The sequence below is a fragment of the Mizuhopecten yessoensis genome, unplaced genomic scaffold (genome assembly GCF_002113885.1).
Source record: "Mizuhopecten yessoensis strain PY_sf001 unplaced genomic scaffold, ASM211388v2 scaffold6211, whole genome shotgun sequence".
NCBI lineage: Eukaryota > Metazoa > Mollusca > Bivalvia > Pectinida > Pectinidae > Mizuhopecten > Mizuhopecten yessoensis.
Window position 1 is genome coordinate 1,015,386 of NW_018406436.1, and position 20,948 is coordinate 1,036,333.

At 38.3% G+C, this 20,948-nt stretch overlaps 1 protein-coding gene across 8 annotated transcripts in view; it reads right to left on the reverse strand.

The window, feature by feature from the left end:
- The window catches only part of LOC110451822, a 185,852-nt gene that overhangs the window by 60,253 nt on the left and 104,651 nt on the right, over positions 1 to 20,948 (reverse strand). Inside the window, exon 1 of one of the 8 annotated variants that reach the window (XM_021500026.1) lies at positions 19,624 to 20,052. The exons of 6 other annotated variants lie outside the window; for them this stretch is intronic. The gene's annotated coding sequence lies outside the window, so the exon portion shown is untranslated. Of the gene's footprint in view, positions 1 to 12,814; positions 12,963 to 19,623; positions 20,053 to 20,948 lie in introns of those variants that run through there. One more of the 8 variants, XM_021500027.1, reaches the window with a different exon arrangement.

Below are 20,948 nucleotides of genomic sequence, written 5' to 3' on the forward strand. Positions count from 1 at the left end.
TTTTTCTAAACATTTTCCTCAGGTTGGTAAGTATGAATTATGAAAAGTTCTTGTTACACAACCAATAACATTTTCTATGTGACGTTTAGATGACTAGTATGATATGTACACTGTCATTTCAGTACATATATAACAACTATTGTACATACGCTTACAGCGTAGCCGAATCGACATCAATTTTGTGGACAACTCGTACACATTTTATACCTTTGTGTACATACGCTTCACCGGTCATTTGTCTCATGAAGGTGACAGTGTTCATATCGTACTAGTCATCGAAACATAGAACATTTTATTGGTTGTGTAAAAAGAACTTTTCATTATCTATACTTAATATTTTCTTTCAAGAGATAGCTCTAGAACGACCAGACACCAAGTAAGGCTTAGAACACATGAACAGCTGAACACCAAGTAAGGGCTAGAACACCCATACATCAAGCAAGGCTTAGAACACCCAAACGCCAAGTAAGGCTTAGAACATCCAAACACCAAGTAAGGCTTAGCACACCCAAACACCAAGTAAGGGTTTGAACACCCAACACCAAGTAAGGCTTAGCACACCCAAACACCAAGTAAGGCTTAGAACATCCAAACACCAAGTAAGGCTTAGCACACCCAAACACCAAGTAAGGCTTAGAACACCCAAACACCAAGTAAGGGTTAGAACACATGAACAGCTGAACAGCAAGTAAGGGTTAGAACACCCAAACACCAAGTAAGGGTTAGAACACCCATCACCAAGTAAGGCTTAGAACACCCAAACACCAAGTAAGGCTTAGAACACCCAAACACCAAGTAAGGCTTAGAACACCCAAACACCAAGTAAGGCTTAGAACACCCAAACACCAAGTAAGGCTTAGAACACCCAAACACCAAGTAAGGCTTAGAACACCCAAACACCAAGTAAGGCTTAGAACACCCAAACACCAAGTAAGGCTTAGAACACCCAAACACCAAGTAAGGCTTAGAACACCCAAACACCAAGTAAGGCTTAGAACACCCAAACACCAAGTAAGGCTTAGAACACCCAAACACCAAGTAAGGCTTAGAACACCCAAACACCAAGTAAGGCTTAGAACACCCAAACACCAAGTAAGGCTTAGAACACCCAAACACCAAGTAAGGCTTAGAACACCCAAACACCAAGTAAGGCTTAGAACACCCAAACACCAAGTAAGGCTTAGAACACCCAAACACCAAGTAAGGCTTAGAACACCCAAACACCAAGTAAGGCTTAGAACACCCAAACACCAAGTAAGGCTTAGAACACCCAAACACCAAGTAAGGCTTAGAACACCCAAACACCAAGTAAGGCTTAGAACACCCAAACACCAAGTAAGGCTTAGAACACCCAAACACCAAGTAAGGCTTAGAACACCCAAACACCAAGTAAGGCTTAGAACACCCAAACACCAAGTAAGGCTTAGAACACCCAAACACCAAGTAAGGCTTAGAACACCCAAACACCAAGTAAGGCTTAGAACACCCAAACACCAAGTAAGGCTTAGAACACCCAAACACCAAGTAAGGCTTAGAACACCCAAACACCAAGTAAGGCTTAGAACACCCAAACACCAAGTAAGGCTTAGAACACCCAAACACCAAGTAAGGCTTAGAACACCCAAACACCAAGTAAGGCTTAGAACACCCAAACACCAAGTAAGGCTTAGAACACCCAAACACCAAGTAAGGCTTAGAACACCCAAACACCAAGTAAGGCTTAGAACACATGAACAGCTGAACACCAAGTAAGGGTTAGAACACCCAAACACCAAGTAAGGCTTAGAACACCCAAACACCAAGTAAGGCTTAGAACACCCAAACACCAAGTAAGGCTTAGAACACCCAAACACCAAGTAAGGCTTAGAACACCCAAACACCAAGTAAGGCTTAGAACACCCAAACACCAAGTAAGGCTTAGAACACCCAAACACCAAGTAAGGCTTAGAACACCCAAACACCAAGTAAGGCTTAGAACACCCAAACACCAAGTAAGGCTTAGAACACCCAAACACCAAGTAAGGCTTAGAACACCCAAACACCAAGTAAGGCTTAGAACACCCAAACACCAAGTAAGGCTTAGAACACCCAAACACCAAGTAAGGCTTAGAACACCCAAACACCAAGTAAGGCTTAGAACACCCAAACACCAAGTAAGGCTTAGAACACCCAAACACCAAGTAAGGCTTAGAACACCCAAACACCAAGTAAGGCTTAGAACACATGAACAGCTGAACACCAAGTAAGGGTTAGAACACCCAAACACCAAGTAAGGCTTAGAACACCCAACCACCAAGTAAGGCTTAGAACACCCAGACATCAAGTAAGGCTTAGAACACCTATACACCAAGTAAGGCTTAGAACACCCAACACCAAGTAAGGGTTAGAACACCCAGACATCAATTAAGGCTTAGAACACCTGAACAGCTGAACACCAAGTAAGGGTTAGAACACCCATACACAAAGTAAGGCTTAGAACACCCAAACACCAAGTAAGGCTAAGAACACCCAAACCCCAAGTAAGGCTAAGAACACCCAAACACCAAGTAAGGCTAAGAACAGCTTAGAACACCCAGACATCAAGTAAGGCTTAGAACACCCAAACACCAAGTAAGGCTAAGAACACCCAAACCCCAAGTAAGGCTAAGAACACCCAAACACCAAGTAAGGCTTAGAACACAGGAACAGCTGAACACCAAGGAAGGGTTGGAACACCCATACACCAAGTAAGGCTTAGAACACCCATACACCAAGTAAGGCTTAGAACCCCCAACACCAAGTAAGGCTTAGAACACCCATACACCACGTAAGGGTTAGAACACCCAAACACCAAGTAAGGCTTAGAACACAGGAACAGCTGAACACCAAGGAAGGGTTGGAACACCCATACACCAAGTAAGGCTTAGAACACCCAAAACCAAGTAAGGCTCAGAACACCCAAACACCAAGTAAGGCTTAGAACACATGAACACCTGAACACCAAGTAAGGGTTAGAACACCCATACACCAAGTAAGGCTTAGAACACCCATACACCACGTAAGGGTTAGAACACCCAAACACCAAGTAAGGGTTGGAACACCCAAACACCAAGAAAGGGTTAGAACACCCAACACCAAGTAAGGCTTAGAACACCCATACACCACGTAAGGGTTAGAACACCCAAACACCAAGTAAGGCTTAGAAAACCCATACACCAAGTAAGGCTTAGAACACCCAACACCAAGAAAGGCTTAGAACACCCAGACACCAAGTAAGGGTTAGAACACCCAACACCAAGTAAGGCTTAGAACACCCAAACACCAAGTAAGGCTTAGAACACAGGAACAGCTGAACACCAAGGAAGGGTTGGAACACCCATACACCAAGTAAGGCTTAGAACACCCATACACCAAGTAAGGCTTAGAACCCCCAACACCAAGTAAGGCTTAGAACACCCATACACCAAGTAAGGCTTAGAACCCCCAACACCAAGTAAGGCTTAGAACACCCAAACACCAAGTAAGGGTTAGAACACCCAACACCAAGTAAGGCTTAGAACACCCAAACACCAAGGAAGGCTTATAACACCCAACACCAAGTAAGGCTTAGAACACCCAACACCAAGGAAGGCTTAGAACACCCAAACACCAAGTAAGGCTAAGAAAACCCAAACACCAAGTAAGGCTAAGAACACCCAAACCCCAAGTAAGGCTAAGAACACCCAAACACCAAGTAAGGGTTAGAACACCCAAACACCAAGTAAGGCTTAGAACACCAAGACACCAAGTAATTTTTCTGACACATGTCAAGCACATTTACTACACTACAAAACAAATTTTGGCAGATAATGTGTGTATAGTTTTCGTCTCTCGACTAAGACAGCTCGGTCATCAAGCCATCTCTTGCTGGTATAGTCTGGGGTTGGGATCGATATCTGCTGGTCGCCAGTTATAGTTGTAGACCTTGTTTAGCCTGGAAGGTTACGCTACACAGCCAAGGAGTGGCCAACTATAGCTACTGTACATTGATGTTTTGCTGTCTTGTTCTAAGATGTGATCCAATATTGTACACTGACAATATTTTGACTTGTTCTACCAGCATACAGAATGTCATCTACTGTACACTGATGATGTCTCGTTCTAAAATCTTAGATGTGACCCAATATCGCACACTGTTGACAATTTGTTGTCTCGGAATGTTAATGACCCACTGTGTACATTGACAATGCTTTGTTATCTTAATGCCCAATCACCAAACACTAATGATGATTTGCTTTCTTATCTAGCTTCCCTAGTAATGACCTACTACCACACACTGACAAATGTCGTCCCGTCCAATTTGTTAGTGCTACCATCTTTTGTGTGACCCACTACTGCGCAATGACGATGATCGGTTGCCTAAATGTGCTACCATCTTATATCATCATGACAAACTATTTCATAACGATGACGATTATCTGTTGACTAAATGTGCTACCATCTTATATCATTGTGACAAACTATTTCACAACGACGACGATCTGTTGACTAAATGGAGCTACCATCTTATATCATCGTAACAAACTATTTCACAACGACGACGATCTGTTGACTAAATGTGCTACCATCTTATATCATCGTGACAAACTATTTCACAACGATGACATTTTATGTTTCATACTACCACCTTAAGTTTGACCTTATTTTGAAGAATGATTCTTTGTTATTTTGTTCTAACCTTTATACACAACCTGGTAACGTACACTGAAGATGCCTGGTTTCCCCGTCTTACCTTTATATACGACCCGGTAACCTACACTGAAGATGCCTGGTTTCCCTGTCTTACCTTTATATACGACCCAGTAACCTACACTGAAGATGCCTGGTTTCCCTGTCTTACCTTTATATACGACCCAGTAACCTACACTGAAGATGCCTGGTTTCCCTGTCTTACCTTTATATACGACCCAGTAACCTACACTGAAGATGCCTGGTTTCCCTGTCTTACCTTTATATACGACCCGGTAACGTACACTGAAGATGCCTGGTTTCCCTGTCTTACCTTTATATACGACCCAGTAACCTACACTGAAGATGCCTGGTTTCCCTGTCTTACCTTTATATACGACCCGGTAACGTACACTGAAGATGCCTGGTTTCCCTGTCTTACCTTTATATACGACCCAGTAACGTACACTGAAGATGCCTGGTTTCCCTGTCTTACCTTTATATACGACCCGGTAACGTACACTGAAGATGCCTAGTTTCCCTGTCTTACCTTTCGTACTTTCAGACGCTGTTTCCCAAAATGTTTTTTTACTTGTACTTAGCCGTCCTATAAAATTACACCCCCCCCCCTAAAAGAAGATAAAACAGAAAAAGCTTGTGTGATTGAAGCAGATAATTAGACATTTCAATATTCCCAAGTTCATTGCTTCTTCAATGCTTTTTCCACATATAATCCATCAGTTTAGAAATATCAAATATTTTCTGTAACAATATAAATCTGGCAACCGAAATGTCAGGCTTTATGATATTGATTAATTTTTGTGTGTAAGGATACACAAGATTTCGGTATAATCAATAAGAGACAGGAACTGTTACCAATACAGCCCAGGAGATGACAACGACCTCCCAAGGTCATACACTTATTTTACCATGTGGTACAAAAACGGATTGTTATTCAACCTTTTAAAACATATATATTTTACAGAAACGAACGAAACAATCTCAGCAAAATACTTGTTTGGAAACAATAATTTTACCAAATATAAAATGTGTAAGGTGTTGTTACATTTCTGTATACTCCTGAGGATTTGAACCTACTTTGTTTGAGCAGCACATCTGTTCAGCGTGTAACATTTGTATACACATGAGGTAATAGTGGCCGTTTTCATACACCAGTTTTCTGGTCTGTCGAGCTTTAGATCCCGGAATATTAGATGATCTGTTCAGCGGCAACATTTAATGTTTCTATCCAGAATCAATAGAAGATATAAACTGATTAGCTTCACAAACGTCATTCCATAATGTAAAGTGTGGACCAGCAGGTCGACTCAAACATCTCCAATATTTCGTCATCATGAAATTATCCGTATCCAGGGAAACGCCTTCCATATTCACGGAAGTAAAGCTTTCTGAAGTCCTAACTCACAGCAAGGTCTGTCACGCAGCAAACAACTTCAACAAAAGGTTTGTATAATCATGTCAAATAAGTCTCATTCTCAACAACCATTCACATTCTGCATTTCTACTGTACTTCTTGGGTTTTTCAACATTTTCATCCAATTTCATAAATTTCAAAATATAGTATAATATCCATCTTCTGTGTCTCTGATACATGGAGTGACAGACTTAAAACTGACATTTAATCAACACGTTTACAAAGTTACGACACTCGGGCCGCTTCATCCCTGACACATGTATAAGTTTGATGATCCAATATAGCACTGTTTGGATATCAATTTGATTTGATTCTACACCAAAGACTCCACATATAATACATTTCTGCATCTTTTTCAAGAAGATGTTCAAACCTGATAACTTCAATACTACACATTTGTTTCAGCATTCTTTTAAATTCATATCCCGTATCCATGATTCAATCCTACCAATCTTATAACTTCAAACTTAAACTTGTTTTGTTACTGTTAGAAATACTAAAGATAATTCATACAGTTGTAAATCGTTTAGATAATCCTCACAAACCTATGGAATCCTCTGTTAAGTAGTATACAAGAAACACCTGCTGTTTCCAATAGTGATATCCTAGCTAAAATAGGATGACTATGTTGGGTAATTCTTTTTTGATGTTGAAGGCTATAAAACATTCCTGGAAAAACTGAGCAGTTCCTATAGGCTGTAAATCGACGAGATACAATCCTGATATTGTCTGAAATGTCAATAATTCACTGAATTGTGTACAATAATCAATACATAAACATTTCTTCAAATTGTAGTACAGAATAGCCACTGACATCACCGAAATGTATCGGAGGATGGATTCTCCATGCGTGTGTGTTTTTCACAGACCCGTGTTGGGAGTCTATAGATTTTCCACGAGCATATTAAATACCCACATATAATATTCCTCTGAAAGTTCCTCCGGAATACATACTGCCAGCAGACACTCTCAAAAGAAAGCCATTTCTCCACGTTCCTGATTCAGAACAATTCCACTTAATTCCCGCGAGATCTGGGTCATAGGAACATTTTCCTGACACCAGGTTTCACAGCTTGGTTAAGGAGCTGATCCTTCTTTCCGAATCAATTCCAAGCGTATTCTCAAGATATCGACCTCCGCAAGAGTAAGTATTAAAGACGTATGTATCAATGTTTCCTCCTGGCTAAGAGACTGACAGGGCCCCTCGGGTCAAGGGTCAATGGTCACTCTCCCTCTGACCAGGCCAAGTGGATGTCCAATTGACCAAGGTGATTATCGATTTTCTTGGTGTCTTACTGTGAACTATAGTAAACCATGCAATCTTCCAGCAATTTATGTCACAATTAAAAAATGCGTTTTGGGGGGAATTCAAAATTAACTCTGTCATAAAAAGTAGTGTAGCAGGTCACACAGAAATGGACTTAAAATGGCCACACAGTTAAAGTACTGTATAAATTGCGAAAATGAAAATATAAATTACATGTATAGATTTTATAATTTTCTTTAATAGACATGTGTGGAGCTCATCAACTAGGACTTTATTAACGACATTACTGCACAGCTGTAATATGTTTAATAATTAGACTGACACACGGGTACACACACTTCAGATTTCTTGAAAACAAAACCCAAGATCTGTTAGGCTATTGATCTGCATATTCATTTATAACACATGTATATACCCCAACGAAAATTGTGGCAATCATAGATCAATCAATGTATTACTGTCATACGGACATGGAACTGTAGCCTTGGTAAATATCCTGTTATACAATTTTTAACCAGGGAACCATTGACTTGAGCAAGTCTACAGCCTATTGACCAACTCATATTAGACTTGACAAGAAAATAATAGACTATATATAAGTCAGTCTAACCATATTAAACCGGGATATAACCCCATTTACATTGTACAATAAATCCATTAACTCCTTCACCCCTGAAGACACATTTGAACTCTTTCAATTCAAAAGATGGAATAGCTCATTATGAAATATCAGGGGTGGATGAGTCAAACAAAATCAGTGTCCTAAAACAGTCTGTAATCTTCTCTTAACACATGTAAATACATATACAACAAGTTTTTTTATCCAGAAATCAGTACTTGAGTATTGTGAGGTACAAAGCTGTTTATCAGAGTCAGTGACCCTGGTTTACCAGCTACCATCTGGTGGATATGATGGGATTAGATTAACTTTCTCTACACCACACACAGGTCTAGCCATTCGGAGGATCACTTATGGCCAATACACTTTTTTACATGTAATATTTTCACTGACACCACATCTTTGCAAATGAGAATACAGCTTCTGTATACATTTGTACACATTTCCTCACTTGTAGCACCTGATAATGCTGTACAAAGCTATAAAATTCTTTTAGTTTCCTTTTTCTCAAAGTCGTCATACGCATGGAATATGCAGAGAAAGTGTTTTTCTCCTGCCCCCACAACTCCAACAACCCAGGTGGAGTATAAAATGGTCTTGGTTGGATGTTGCAGTATCTGTGCTGTTGCATTCAAGTGAGGTTTGCACTTTAAATGATACCGTTTGAAGCACAGTTCTCCAGCACCCACGCAGGCATACACACCTAGGGAGATATTAGCAGGGTGGCATAGGACCAGTAGTTAGCGCCCGATAATACAGCTCCTGTGAATTCCTCACAATTGTTTTGATTGTATATCTATGTACTATAAACAGCTTTAGAGTGACTTATTCTAGCTAGATAGGACACGTATCAAATGTATACTGATTTCAAAATCCTAAAAAAAGGTATAATCAGACAAAATACATCATAAAAAGAAAATAGAGTGAAGTGCTTGCTTAAATTTAGCCTAGAATGATAGTAGATGACATGGTTGAAGTTAATTCATCCACCCCTGAAGATGGACTCCAATTCAAAGGTTAGAATTAATAGACCATTATGAAATTTCAGGGGTGAATGAGTTCATCAACTTAGGGTTTAGAAAGCACAGGCAAGGTCAAGGATGTCAAGTGCCAATAATTCTATTAGGAAGTGTTGACATAAACTTTAAATTCTGAATACAAATATTTTACTGTATTACTGGACTGGGTCAATGGCTATAATCACTTAAAGTTAGTTGGTTCAAATTCAAATACTTTTATTACATTGAGCTTTACAGCTCATCCGTATAAGATACATACAGAAATATTACAAAATAACACAGTGCAGTGGAGAATGGACATCAGTACACTTTACATTAATGGACATCAGTACACTTTACATTAATGATTTTCTCAAACTGGTAGCATCTTATATATATTTGCTTTACATATTCACTCTTTAATATTTGTTGTACGAAAAGCTGTACTTAAGTTTAAATACCCACAGGTTTTTCAAATAACACATTTTTATAAATCTTTTCTAATGTCTTGGTAAATAGGACATTCAAAAAGTTTGAGCATCCATTTAGATTTTTAGAGTTCAGACATCCCCATGGTTTTAAATTCCAGTTTGCCTGTTGCATTTTCCCTTTTCTGTTACATCGATCATTAGAGTCAGTTTCAACTATCACAATTATTCGTCAATGACCATTATATAGGCATATCGGCAGCAGGGTGTTTCATGGAGTCACTTAACGATATGCTGGGAACAGTTTCACACATGCATGTGTACACCATCATCAGCACTGACCATCCCCAGCACTGACATTAGCGACCGTTTGATCTGGTTGACCAATACTGACCACTGTTTATACAGCTATGGCCAGGCTTTCCTAGTGTTTAGTTTACCATTTCATATTTCACCCAAGTTCTGACTTTTCTTGTTAAAATCAAGGTTTTGATTTCAAAGAAAATAGAACATGATATTTCAATTTAGAGAAACACAGTTGTTAAAATGCTCTAGCATGTTTTGAAATACATATAGGCGCTAACTTCCTATGTTGAATATTTTAAAGGGATCAGCCTGCAGTTTCATCATATGACAGTTATTTTCCCCATATATTGAGAAACAAATTTACATCAACAGACATAGACCCATAATACAATGATATCTTGTGACAGTAACGTTATTTCCACAACCGTCAATTTTCATTAACACATAAATTAACATGGAATTTTCGAAAGCAACAACAGATAAAAAGATTAAGTCAATATTACTTACCATATTAGAATGTCTACGTAGTGATGGTATGGTGATTATGATGTAGCTTTTACATGGTGGAATGTATTACCCTGATTTGTTATCTATGTATAATCATTAACTCTGGTCATATTGAACAGCATGTATTACACTCTATATTACACTACTAACAAAAGCATTGCTAGCTTCATCCGAAGAAAAATGGTCAAACTGAACTTATTTAAGTTATTTTAATAATGACTTACACAGAAACCTACACTTTATAGGTAACTTAAACCGTAAAAGGTATTGAAATAGAGCATCATTATTTTACAGGTCATTTTTCACACTACAAATGTATGATGAGATACTATGTCAAGTTGACTAGACGTGTGTTACGGTGAGATTAGGCTAGCCATGTAAGTATCATTACACTCCCTAATTAGACCCTCTGGGGTATTAACCTCATACATCCCCATGGTAATTAGCATCTATAGTCAGCCTCCCATCCCTGTATCTCTGTAATGGACACAACCCTTTACAGAAACAGATGGATTAATTCCATTAAACAAGGATATAAATGTTATATTACCTATCTGTTGGTGGAGGATTTCATTAACAAAATCAATTGTATCTAGAAAATAATTCCCTTTTCATTTTGAAAAACAATACAGGTACTTCATGTATATATATATATGTATATAAAGTTACAGCGATTTTTTTTACAAGGTATACACACATAGATATATAGAGTTGTATTTGGTAGCAACAGAGACACCATCTCACAGACAAAGAGTTACAGACCCTGATAAAGACTGTACCATGTACTTTTCACAAAACACCATCTCGGCAGCACTAAGAGTCACCATGATATTGCAGTTGGATACATATATATCAATCTGCATCCCTGAAAACCTCGACTGATTAATCAATTTTTGATGGGTAGATTGTTGCCAAAACCTTTTTAAGGAACAGTTTTTAATTGTATACATATACAGTACAGGTAAAATAAAGCTACATCACCTCATGTCCCTAACCTCACTTCTATATGACCATCACATCAATGCTATTATAGTATCACCCTCCCATCTATCTGACCCCCTCCCACCCACACTACAGCCCCTCCACCAGAGTACATATATAATACTTACTTTATACATTACATGTTAATCTAACGTTCCTTGACTTCCTGTTGTCTGCCAACTGTTTCTATACATTCGTATCACCTAAACAAACATCATCTGAGTCAACACCTTGCTGTACTAGTAGTACTGAACAACAAACTATCATAAAACACCAATACAGTGGACATATCTCCTGCTTGACCAATCGTGAAAAAAATACCATGGTAATACACATATCTACCAAACATCAATAACTGCACTAAAGGTCAGGGTCAGACAGGTAGGTATTATTATACTTCTATGTAGGTAAATAGACGGGTCACCCTGTATACTAAGTACACTAGCAATTAACAAAGCATTGAAAATACGATTGGACATTTCGGATGTTTTAAAACTGTAGATGTCCTTTCATATTTACATCAAGATAAAAGATTTATTAAGTGTTAAACTGCATTCTGTTCATAGTTACTGTTCTATAATTCTGAACAGGATTGCAGACCAAACAAACAACGTGCGTTAGTTGGTTATGACAATGTGTCTGAAATCCATTCAGAATCCTGGGATTATAACTATCACATCTTACATTCATGTGTATCATTGATGATGCCAATAAATAGATAACTATACATGTATTTCAAATTTGAGATGGATTTTCAATAAATGGACAGTCAATAGCAGATATTCTGCCATATTTGTGAGATTAATAGAATCTTTCACCCCCTTGGGGGTTAGATAGGAGAATCTCAACACGAGGGGGAAGATTCTTAAGTTGCCAAAAACGAGGCTTTGCCGGGTGTTTGGCAACTTCAGAACCTTTCCCCGAGGGTTGAGATTCCCCTATCTCACCCACAATGGGGTGAACGATTCTTTTTCTCTTACCCTGTTCTCCCATTGTGTATCATATACACAATGTAGTGATAACGTTACATGCCAAATTCCGGGTCATTCATGACGTCATTGTATTGTTGAAGTGACGTCATGTCATTGTTATGAATAGGGGAATCCCTCCCCCCGTCTCAACCCTAGGGTGAGACAAGGAAATCTCACCCGGTAAAAGTGTGGATATACACCTGTCCAGGGTAAGAGAAAAGTTTTTCCTTAATTTATAAATTAATCATTTAATCTTTACTACAGTATATCTAATCACGCAGACCATTTCAGAGTTTTAACATTCCCTTCAATCCAAATACTTGCATTCTTTCATTGATATTTCCAAATAGTGAAAATTTATACATTTTCATCAATTTTTTCATCTACATTGACAACCCTATTTGAAATATTTTAAACTTCCATTAACCATCTCTACGTAACAATCCATTGCTTTGTGTCAGCCGATATTTGGTTCCGCAAGGAAAACTGACTGTTTCCTCAATACAAGTTAGCATTTATATATATGACTTTACAATGATGTCAAAAACCAATCTATAAACAGTCATGACTCTAGATTTACATGTACAGCCTGAGCTCCTACATTCACATCACAAACCTGTCATTTTTGTCCTTCATCCCTCCAAGCCTGTTATTCCTCTGGAAATCCTTATGATAACAACGTGAAGATTTTTTAGTCATGTGTCATTCATTCACAATTCCTACATCACAGAATAAATGGATATCATTTGCAGCTGCCATTCCATAAGAATCAGGAATCTATAGCACTCAAATTATCTGGTATTCACTGACATATGTACTGCTATTTGTTCACGGGGTACACAAAAACATTCCACCCACACAACTGATTTTTTCACCAGAAGCAGGAACCAAAATCGTTGTATTCAGTCAAAGTTTCACTGCAGTAAAAATAACTTTACATGACCACCATTTCTTCCATTTGAAATAGCCAGCATGTCAGTCAGATTGAGGTCTGGCTCAGTTAGAAACAAGGGGTGACAACTAATTTCAGAAAGTGTTTCCAAAGTTGATTGACTTTGATGCCAGAGCAGGGAGAACCAGATGAGTCTTCAACCCCTTCCCCGACCCCTCATTAATGTCAATGGACTGTCCCTATCAGGTAACCTTTTGAACTCCGACCCCATGCAGTCTACTCTGCTAGCCACTGACAAAGACCAGTCTACTTTGCCCAGTAGGGTTGTTGTGGAGGGACATAAAGTAGCCGTCCTGACTTAATGAGGCCCCATTGGGTGATTTGGATTGGTGTGCTTTACTTAATTGTTAATTCGTTCTGACCCCTCAGTATTGATAGAGCCAGGGACAGTCCAGGATGGGGAGACCAGGGCATATACAATGGCGAAGTCATTTTATAGCACTATAAGGCCCATTGGCTGCTATAATTAAGAATATACCTTTATACATTTATAGCTCACAAGAATTGAAATAATTTTGTTGTTTTATCTCAGTGAAAATGTCTGTGTACTTGTATAATTTCAGAACAAGGGAGATAAAGCAAGGAAATGCAGAGTTTGTAAACTTTGTCCTTGTATTTTAAGAGGAGCCCATTTCTTTATAACATGCCCAATAAACGCTGGTTAAAGGAGAAACAACTTCTAGGCATATACTATTCCATTTGGTATTTTACCCTGCGCTATACATTACTAAGACACAACAAGAGGCCCAATGGGCCTGCATCGCTCACCTGGTATTAATCTCACACTTGTAATCTTAAAAGTGGACTCAAACACAGCTACAGGCAGATTATCAGTGTTTGATTCATAAGAACCTATTAAAAGATTTAAACAAATGACGCCTGTGACCTTGAATGTCGAACAAGGACATTAGGTTGAATAGAGTTTATAGTCTTCCAACCCAAATTGCTTTTGGCAAAATATCATTACCCTAAACCTTTTCGTTATACAGAACAAATCATTTAAAGATTTAAACATATATTGACCAGTGTGACCTTGAATATGGGCGAAGGTCATTTACTTGGTAGTCCTTCATCCAAGCATGTTATTGGCCAAATATCATCACCCTGGGCCTTTTGCTTATGAAGAAGTCGTTTAAAGGTTTTAAACATATTTGACCCATGTGACCTTGAATATATGTCAAGGTCATTTATTTGAACAAACTTGGTAGTCTTTCATCCCAGCATGTTACTGGCATTATCCTAGGCCTCTTGGTTATTCAGAAGAAGTTGTTTAAAGGTTTTAAACATATTTGATCCCTGTGACCTTGAAAAAAAAGTGAAGGTGATTAATTTGAACAAACTTTATAGCCCTTCATCCCCGCATGCTACAGGCCCAATATCAGTACCCTGGGCCTTTTGGTCATTGAGAAAAAGTTGTTTGAAGATTTTAAGACATTTGACCGCTATGACCTTGAAAATTGGTCACGGTCATTCATTTGAACAAACTTGGTAGCCCTTCATCCCAGCATGCTACTGGCCCAATATCAGTACCCTGGGCCTTTTGGTTATTGAGAAAAAGTTGTTTGAAGATGTTAAGACATTTGACCCATGTGACCTTGAAAGTGGGTCAAGGTCATTCATTCGGACAAACTTGGCAGTCCTTCATCTCAGCATAACACATGCCCAATATCAGTACCCTTGGCCTTTTGGTTATTGAGAAGAAGTTTTTTGAAGATTTTAAGACATTTGACCCCTGTGATCTTGAAAGTTGGCCATGGTCATTCATTTGAACAAACTTGGTAGCCCTTCATCCCAGCATGCTACAGGCCCAATATCAATACTCTGGGCCTTTTGGATATTTAGAAGAAGTCGTTTAAAGTAAAATATTGACGCCGGACGGACGAGGGACCACGGCATAAGCTCACTTGGCCCAGGTGAGCTAAAAATAATGGGACAATATATAAATCTATGTAAGTTCATGAGATGCTACAGACTTACATGTTGATAACCTTGTTTTGAACCAGGAATGTAAAAGTAGTCCCTGAATCTTGTAGAGTTGAAAGTTTGAACAAATTGTTTTCAATTTTCAATTTGATACATCACAACAAGTGGGCAGGTATAATTGTTTTCATCAGTATTCTGACAATGACCGTAAAGGATGCTGAGAGGGCAGTCAAAACTATACTCTGGAGTACAACTGTTCTCTGGTATATGTGAAAATAAAACAAAGTTGATTTAAAAGACCATAAATTAAGCTTTTTAACATCTGCCCAAGCAATCCGATTAAAACCAGAAGGCCTCATACTGGGAGAGTTTTACTAGCTGTGCACACCCTTTGGTAAGTAGTTACAGTCCTTTAACAAGGTCAACATCAAACCCTTACTTCTACAAAGGACTCTGACACAAATCTGAAGTATGTTTCTGAAAGTTTTGTATGGGGACACTTCAGGGTTGTTTATGTAACGTTTAATGTAATATATTTATTTTCAAGTCTAAAGATCCAACATACATATATGTTTAATTTTAAGGATGTTTGGATAACTTCTGGAGCAATTTCAATTAAGGATCCCTGTCACACTGCACTCTTGTTTAATTTCCCTATATACAGTAACTTCCCCTGAACTTCTATTTGGATATAACTTCTGTTGACTAGGTAGACTAGGTAGACGTAACTCAATCAGGTAGAGCAATAGTATAGTCATGCAGGTAAAAACAGTTTCCAAACGTCGAGTTATTGGCAGCAGCATGAGGATCCTTACTGAAATGATTAGTAATAATATCAGATATTAAACAATACGGCTATGTAAAACACTGATTGTTACAAGTCTAATGTCTCCCAAAGGAAAGAAGAAACAATGTATGATCTCCAAACACCCTGGAACAGTATAAAGTAGATTTATTAATATGTATTGAACAATTTACATATTTCTCCACTACATATTTTACTTTATAATCCATTACCATGAGGTATTTTTCAAAAGACCAGGTGTGATCATTTTTTTTCTCTCATAAATTTGAGAATATTAAGTTTCCAACATTGTGAAACACCATCAATTAGAACTCTTCTGTTTATCGCTAAACTTAACTCCCTCCTCCCTCATTTTTTCATAGAGTTCTTGGAGTGTTTTAACCTCAATATGTTTGAAATGTTGATACAGGTTTCATCTTTTATTCTAATTTGAAAGGTACGTGGAATCTTGTTATGCAAAACCGGCAGGAAAGTGGCAGCCTCCACCCATATCCAATTCTTATCAGGGGAGATAACAGGTGCTGTGTTGGCAAGCTGTAGGTACATCATGACTTTCAACACTCTCTATTCTAGGCACACCCAAATATAACAAGCATTGCATTGATAGCTTAACATTGCATCTTAAAACATACAAGTTTAAATTTATGAGAAATGCATTGTTAGCTTGAAAATCAGTTTCAGATATTTATTTTTTCACACAATTGTACCAAAGAACTAAATCTGGTATTTAATATCTTTACTCAAACTCAGTAAATGTTTAAAGAGTGAAAATGATTTGCAAGATGGAAACATGCAACTGATGTTTATCATGATGATAAGATTTCAAATTTTAAGAAATTTCAGAAAATCAAAATACAGTTCGTTATCTATAAATAGATTTCCTGATCGAAGACACCTCCCTGTTTGATAGCAACACTCCAGTTTGGGTAATCAACTTTCTATTTTTTATGATGGACATGGCTGAAACAGGACACTCAGAACAGGACAAAAATAGAATGCATCTAAATAGATTTCGCCTCACACATTCCTCTATACCATAAAATAATTTAATTCTATCTTCCAATTATTTTACTTGTTTTAAGCAAAAGCTTTATTTAATTAGCCTCAGGAGCCCTCCCGACCTTTATCAGCCCAGTATCTCTAAAGGTCAAAGTTAGAAACAGTATGCATGTCACTTACATTATTTGTTTGTATAGTTTTGTGTTTTGAGGTCAATATTGTGTGGGGTGTCAGGTTTAACTGGAACAGAGACAGTGATGAAAACATGTCATATACTTCAGCTATATATAATCAGCCGCCATCATAGAAGTGAAAGGATAGTGAGAGAGTAATTATCAGGACCATCCTTTTTTTTATAGAAAAAAGGTCAATCTGTCCCATAAAACACATTCTGGATAGTGGTACAACAGGATTAGTGGTGGTTAGAAAATGACTGGATAGTGGGACAACCAGATTAGTGGTGGCTGGATAGTGGTGGCTATGTAGTGGGACAAACAGATTAGTGGTGGCTGTATAGAGGGACAACCAGACTAGTGGTGGCTGTATAGTGGGACAAACCGATTAGTGGTGGCTGTGTAGCGGGACAAACAGATTAGTGGTGGCTGTGTAGCGGGACAAACAGATTAGTGGTGGCTGTATAGAGGGACAACCAGATTAGTGGTGGCTATATAGTGGGACAAACAGATTAGTGGTGATTGTGTAGCGGGACAAACAGATTAGTGGTGGCTGTATAGAGGGACAAACAGATTAGTGGTGGCTGTATAGAGGGACAAACAGATTAGTGGTGGCTGTATAGTGGGACAAACAGATTAGTGGTGGCTGTGTAGCGGGACAAACAGATTAGTGGTGATTGTGTAGCGGGACAAACAGATTAGTGGTGGCTGTATAGTGGGACAACCAGATTAATGGTGGCTGTATAGTGGGACAAACAGATTAGTGGGGGCTGTATAGTGGGACAAACAGATTAGTGGTGGCTGTATAGCGGGACAACCAGATTAGTGGTGGCTGTGTAGCGGGACAAACAGATTAGTGGTGGCTGTGTAGTGGGACAACCAGATTAGTGGTGGCTGTATAGTGGGACAAACAGTTTAGTGGTGGCTGTATAGCGGGACAAACAGATAAGTGGTGGCTGTATAGCGGGACAACCAGATTAGTGGTGGCTGTATAGTGGTACAAACAGATTAGTGGTGGCTGTATAGCGGGACAACCAGATTAGTGGTGGCTGTGTAGCGGGACAAACAGATTAGTGGTGGCTGTATAGGGGGACAAACAGATTAGTGGTGGCTGTATAGTAGGACAACAAGATTATATATATATATAATTAGTGGTGGCTGGATAGAGGGACAACCAGATTAGTGGTGGCTGTGTAGCGGGACAAACAGATTAGTGGTGGCTGTGTAGTGGGACAACCAGATTAGTGGTGGCTGTATAGTGGGACAAACAAATTAGTGGTGGCTGGATAGTAGGACAACAAGATTATATATATATATAATTAGTGGTGGCTGTATAGAGGGACAACCAGATTAGTGGTGGCTGTATAGTGGGACAACCAGATTAATGGTGGATTGCTTATCTAGGATGGAAAGTGTTCAAAGTTAAAGAAGCGTAAACATTTTCTTCATTAGAAGCAAGACTGACATGGTTCACTGTAAAACGTTCTGTCAAATACAATTATGTCATAGTTTTTTAATTCCAAATTAATTATTGGTCCCAACACAGCCCCTACTGTATTTTTTAGCACTTAATCGAGATAAATTACTCTGATTTTATTCAGATGTGAAAACAGAATTTCAGAAAGTTAACAAGTCTGGGACCAGTAATGATCTGCACTGTAACAGTGTACATCTGTGTGAAGACTTATCTGGTAGGGAGGAGCAGGTTACACGATCACAGCATCAGAAGGCAGGGTCCCTGATCCAGGTGGTTAACCGATACTGTCCTACATCACTGATTTATAGCCCTGAACTTCTCCACGAACCGAAAAATTCCAGTTAATGATTTTACCTGAATCAGAGCCAGGACTTATCAATGCACTGTCAAGATTTTTTAAAGAGATTTGCTGATATTTTTTTGATTTTCACTTTCATACCCATATTGGAAGCCCTGATGCAACAACCATATTCTAACCAGTGTACACTAATAGAATCAATCCTATGTTAGTGTGTGGGATATGGATAATGTATAGTTGGTAATTTTTGCGGGGAATTCAATTTCGCTATATTCTCGGTCACCAAAGACAGCGCAAAATTAAATACCTAGCTAATATTAATACCATGAATATACAGAGATAAAAGAAAATACCTGTTATCGTTTTACAGCTCAATAATTCACATTAAACATCAAATTAATATTGTATTTTACATTTTGTTCTAGATAAAACACGTACCTCTAAAATAAATCCAATCACACAAAAACAAAAGTCCCCGTGAGTGCAATACTTTAACCTGGCAATGTTATAAAATACCTGCCAACTAGTTCTGATCAGGCAAACTGCTAAATATCAACCCCACGAAATAAAACAACTAAACAGTATTTTACTAGAGGATGCAGAATTTGGTTGTAAATGGAGGCTTTGTGCAGGTTCTGACACCAAATATCATATCCAAGGGCAGGAAACAAAATATATCAATGTAAGACAATAACAGAATTTTACCTTTGTAAATACAAGTAGGTATAATATAGTCAGTAATTCTTCTAAGTACAATAAAACAGTTTTACTTCAGTAAGTAGGTCACAACAGTGTTACCTTAGTGTGATCTGTAGGTCACATTATCCCCTTCACAAGTCCTCAGCTCACAAATCCACGTTTCTGTCCACTATTCTACGGCTCAACCCAAGTTTGTGGGTATTCTTTGTATATAAAATCATCCTTCGTTTTTCTCAATACCAATTTTGTAGAATAACGCTAATAATTATGACAAAATCTTCACAGAGAAGTAACGTTGAAGTCAGCAGTGACACCACTAAAACCACTAAAGCCATATACACAAATATCTAAAATCTGACGAGGACATCCATAAAATGACAGTTCTTTCATTACTCCGAAGACGACACCACTAATAATGTCCTATCTTCGTAAATCAGCTGACACATTGTAGTGCAACTTCCATCAATATCAAATCAAGGTGATAAAAAACAAGGGTGAAATCAGAGAGACATGAACGCCAACACACTTCCAACTGTAGATTGTGCTTCAAGTCTTTAGACACGTACATTGTCTAATATTTCTACAGGCCCTTGACCTTTCAAGATGTATCTTCCTATCTAGGTCACTTCCTTCCACTTGACAGTGAAAAAAGTGGAGCCAAATATCTATAATATATCATACAGTCTTACAGAGCAAGTCAAATTAATCTTCCGTACCAGTAAGTGGACTTCATCTGTACCAGTAAGTAGACTTAATCTTTTGTACCAGAAAGTCAAATTATTCTTCTGTACCAGTAAGTAGACTTACTCTTTTATACCAGAAAGTCAAATTAAACTTCTGTACCAGTAAGTGGACTTAATCTTTTGTTCCAGGAAGTCAAATTAATCTTCCGTACCAGTAAGAGGACTTCATCTGTACCCGAAAGTAGACTTAATCTTTTATACCACAAAGTCAAATTAATCCTCTGTACCAGTAAGTGGAGTTAATCTTTTGTACCTGGCTGTATAGTGGGACAAACAAATTAGTGGTGGCTGGTTAGTAGGACAACAAGATTATATATATATATAATCTTGTTGTCCTACTAACCAGCCACCACTAATCTGTTTGTCCCGCTATACAGCCACCACTAATCTGTTTGTCCCACTATACAGAAAGATTAAGTCTCCTTACTGGTACAGAAAGTCAAGTTAATCTTCTGTACCAGTAAGTAGACTTAATCTTTTGTACCAGGAAGTCAAATTAATCTTCTGTACCAGTAAGTAGACTTAATCTTTTATACCAGAAAGTCAAATTAATCTTCTGTACCAGTAAGTAGACTTAATCTTTTGTACCAGAAAGTCAAATTAATCTTCTGTACCAGTAAGTAGACTTAATCTTTTGTACCAGAAAGTCAAGTTAATCTTCTGTGCCAGGTAGACTTAATC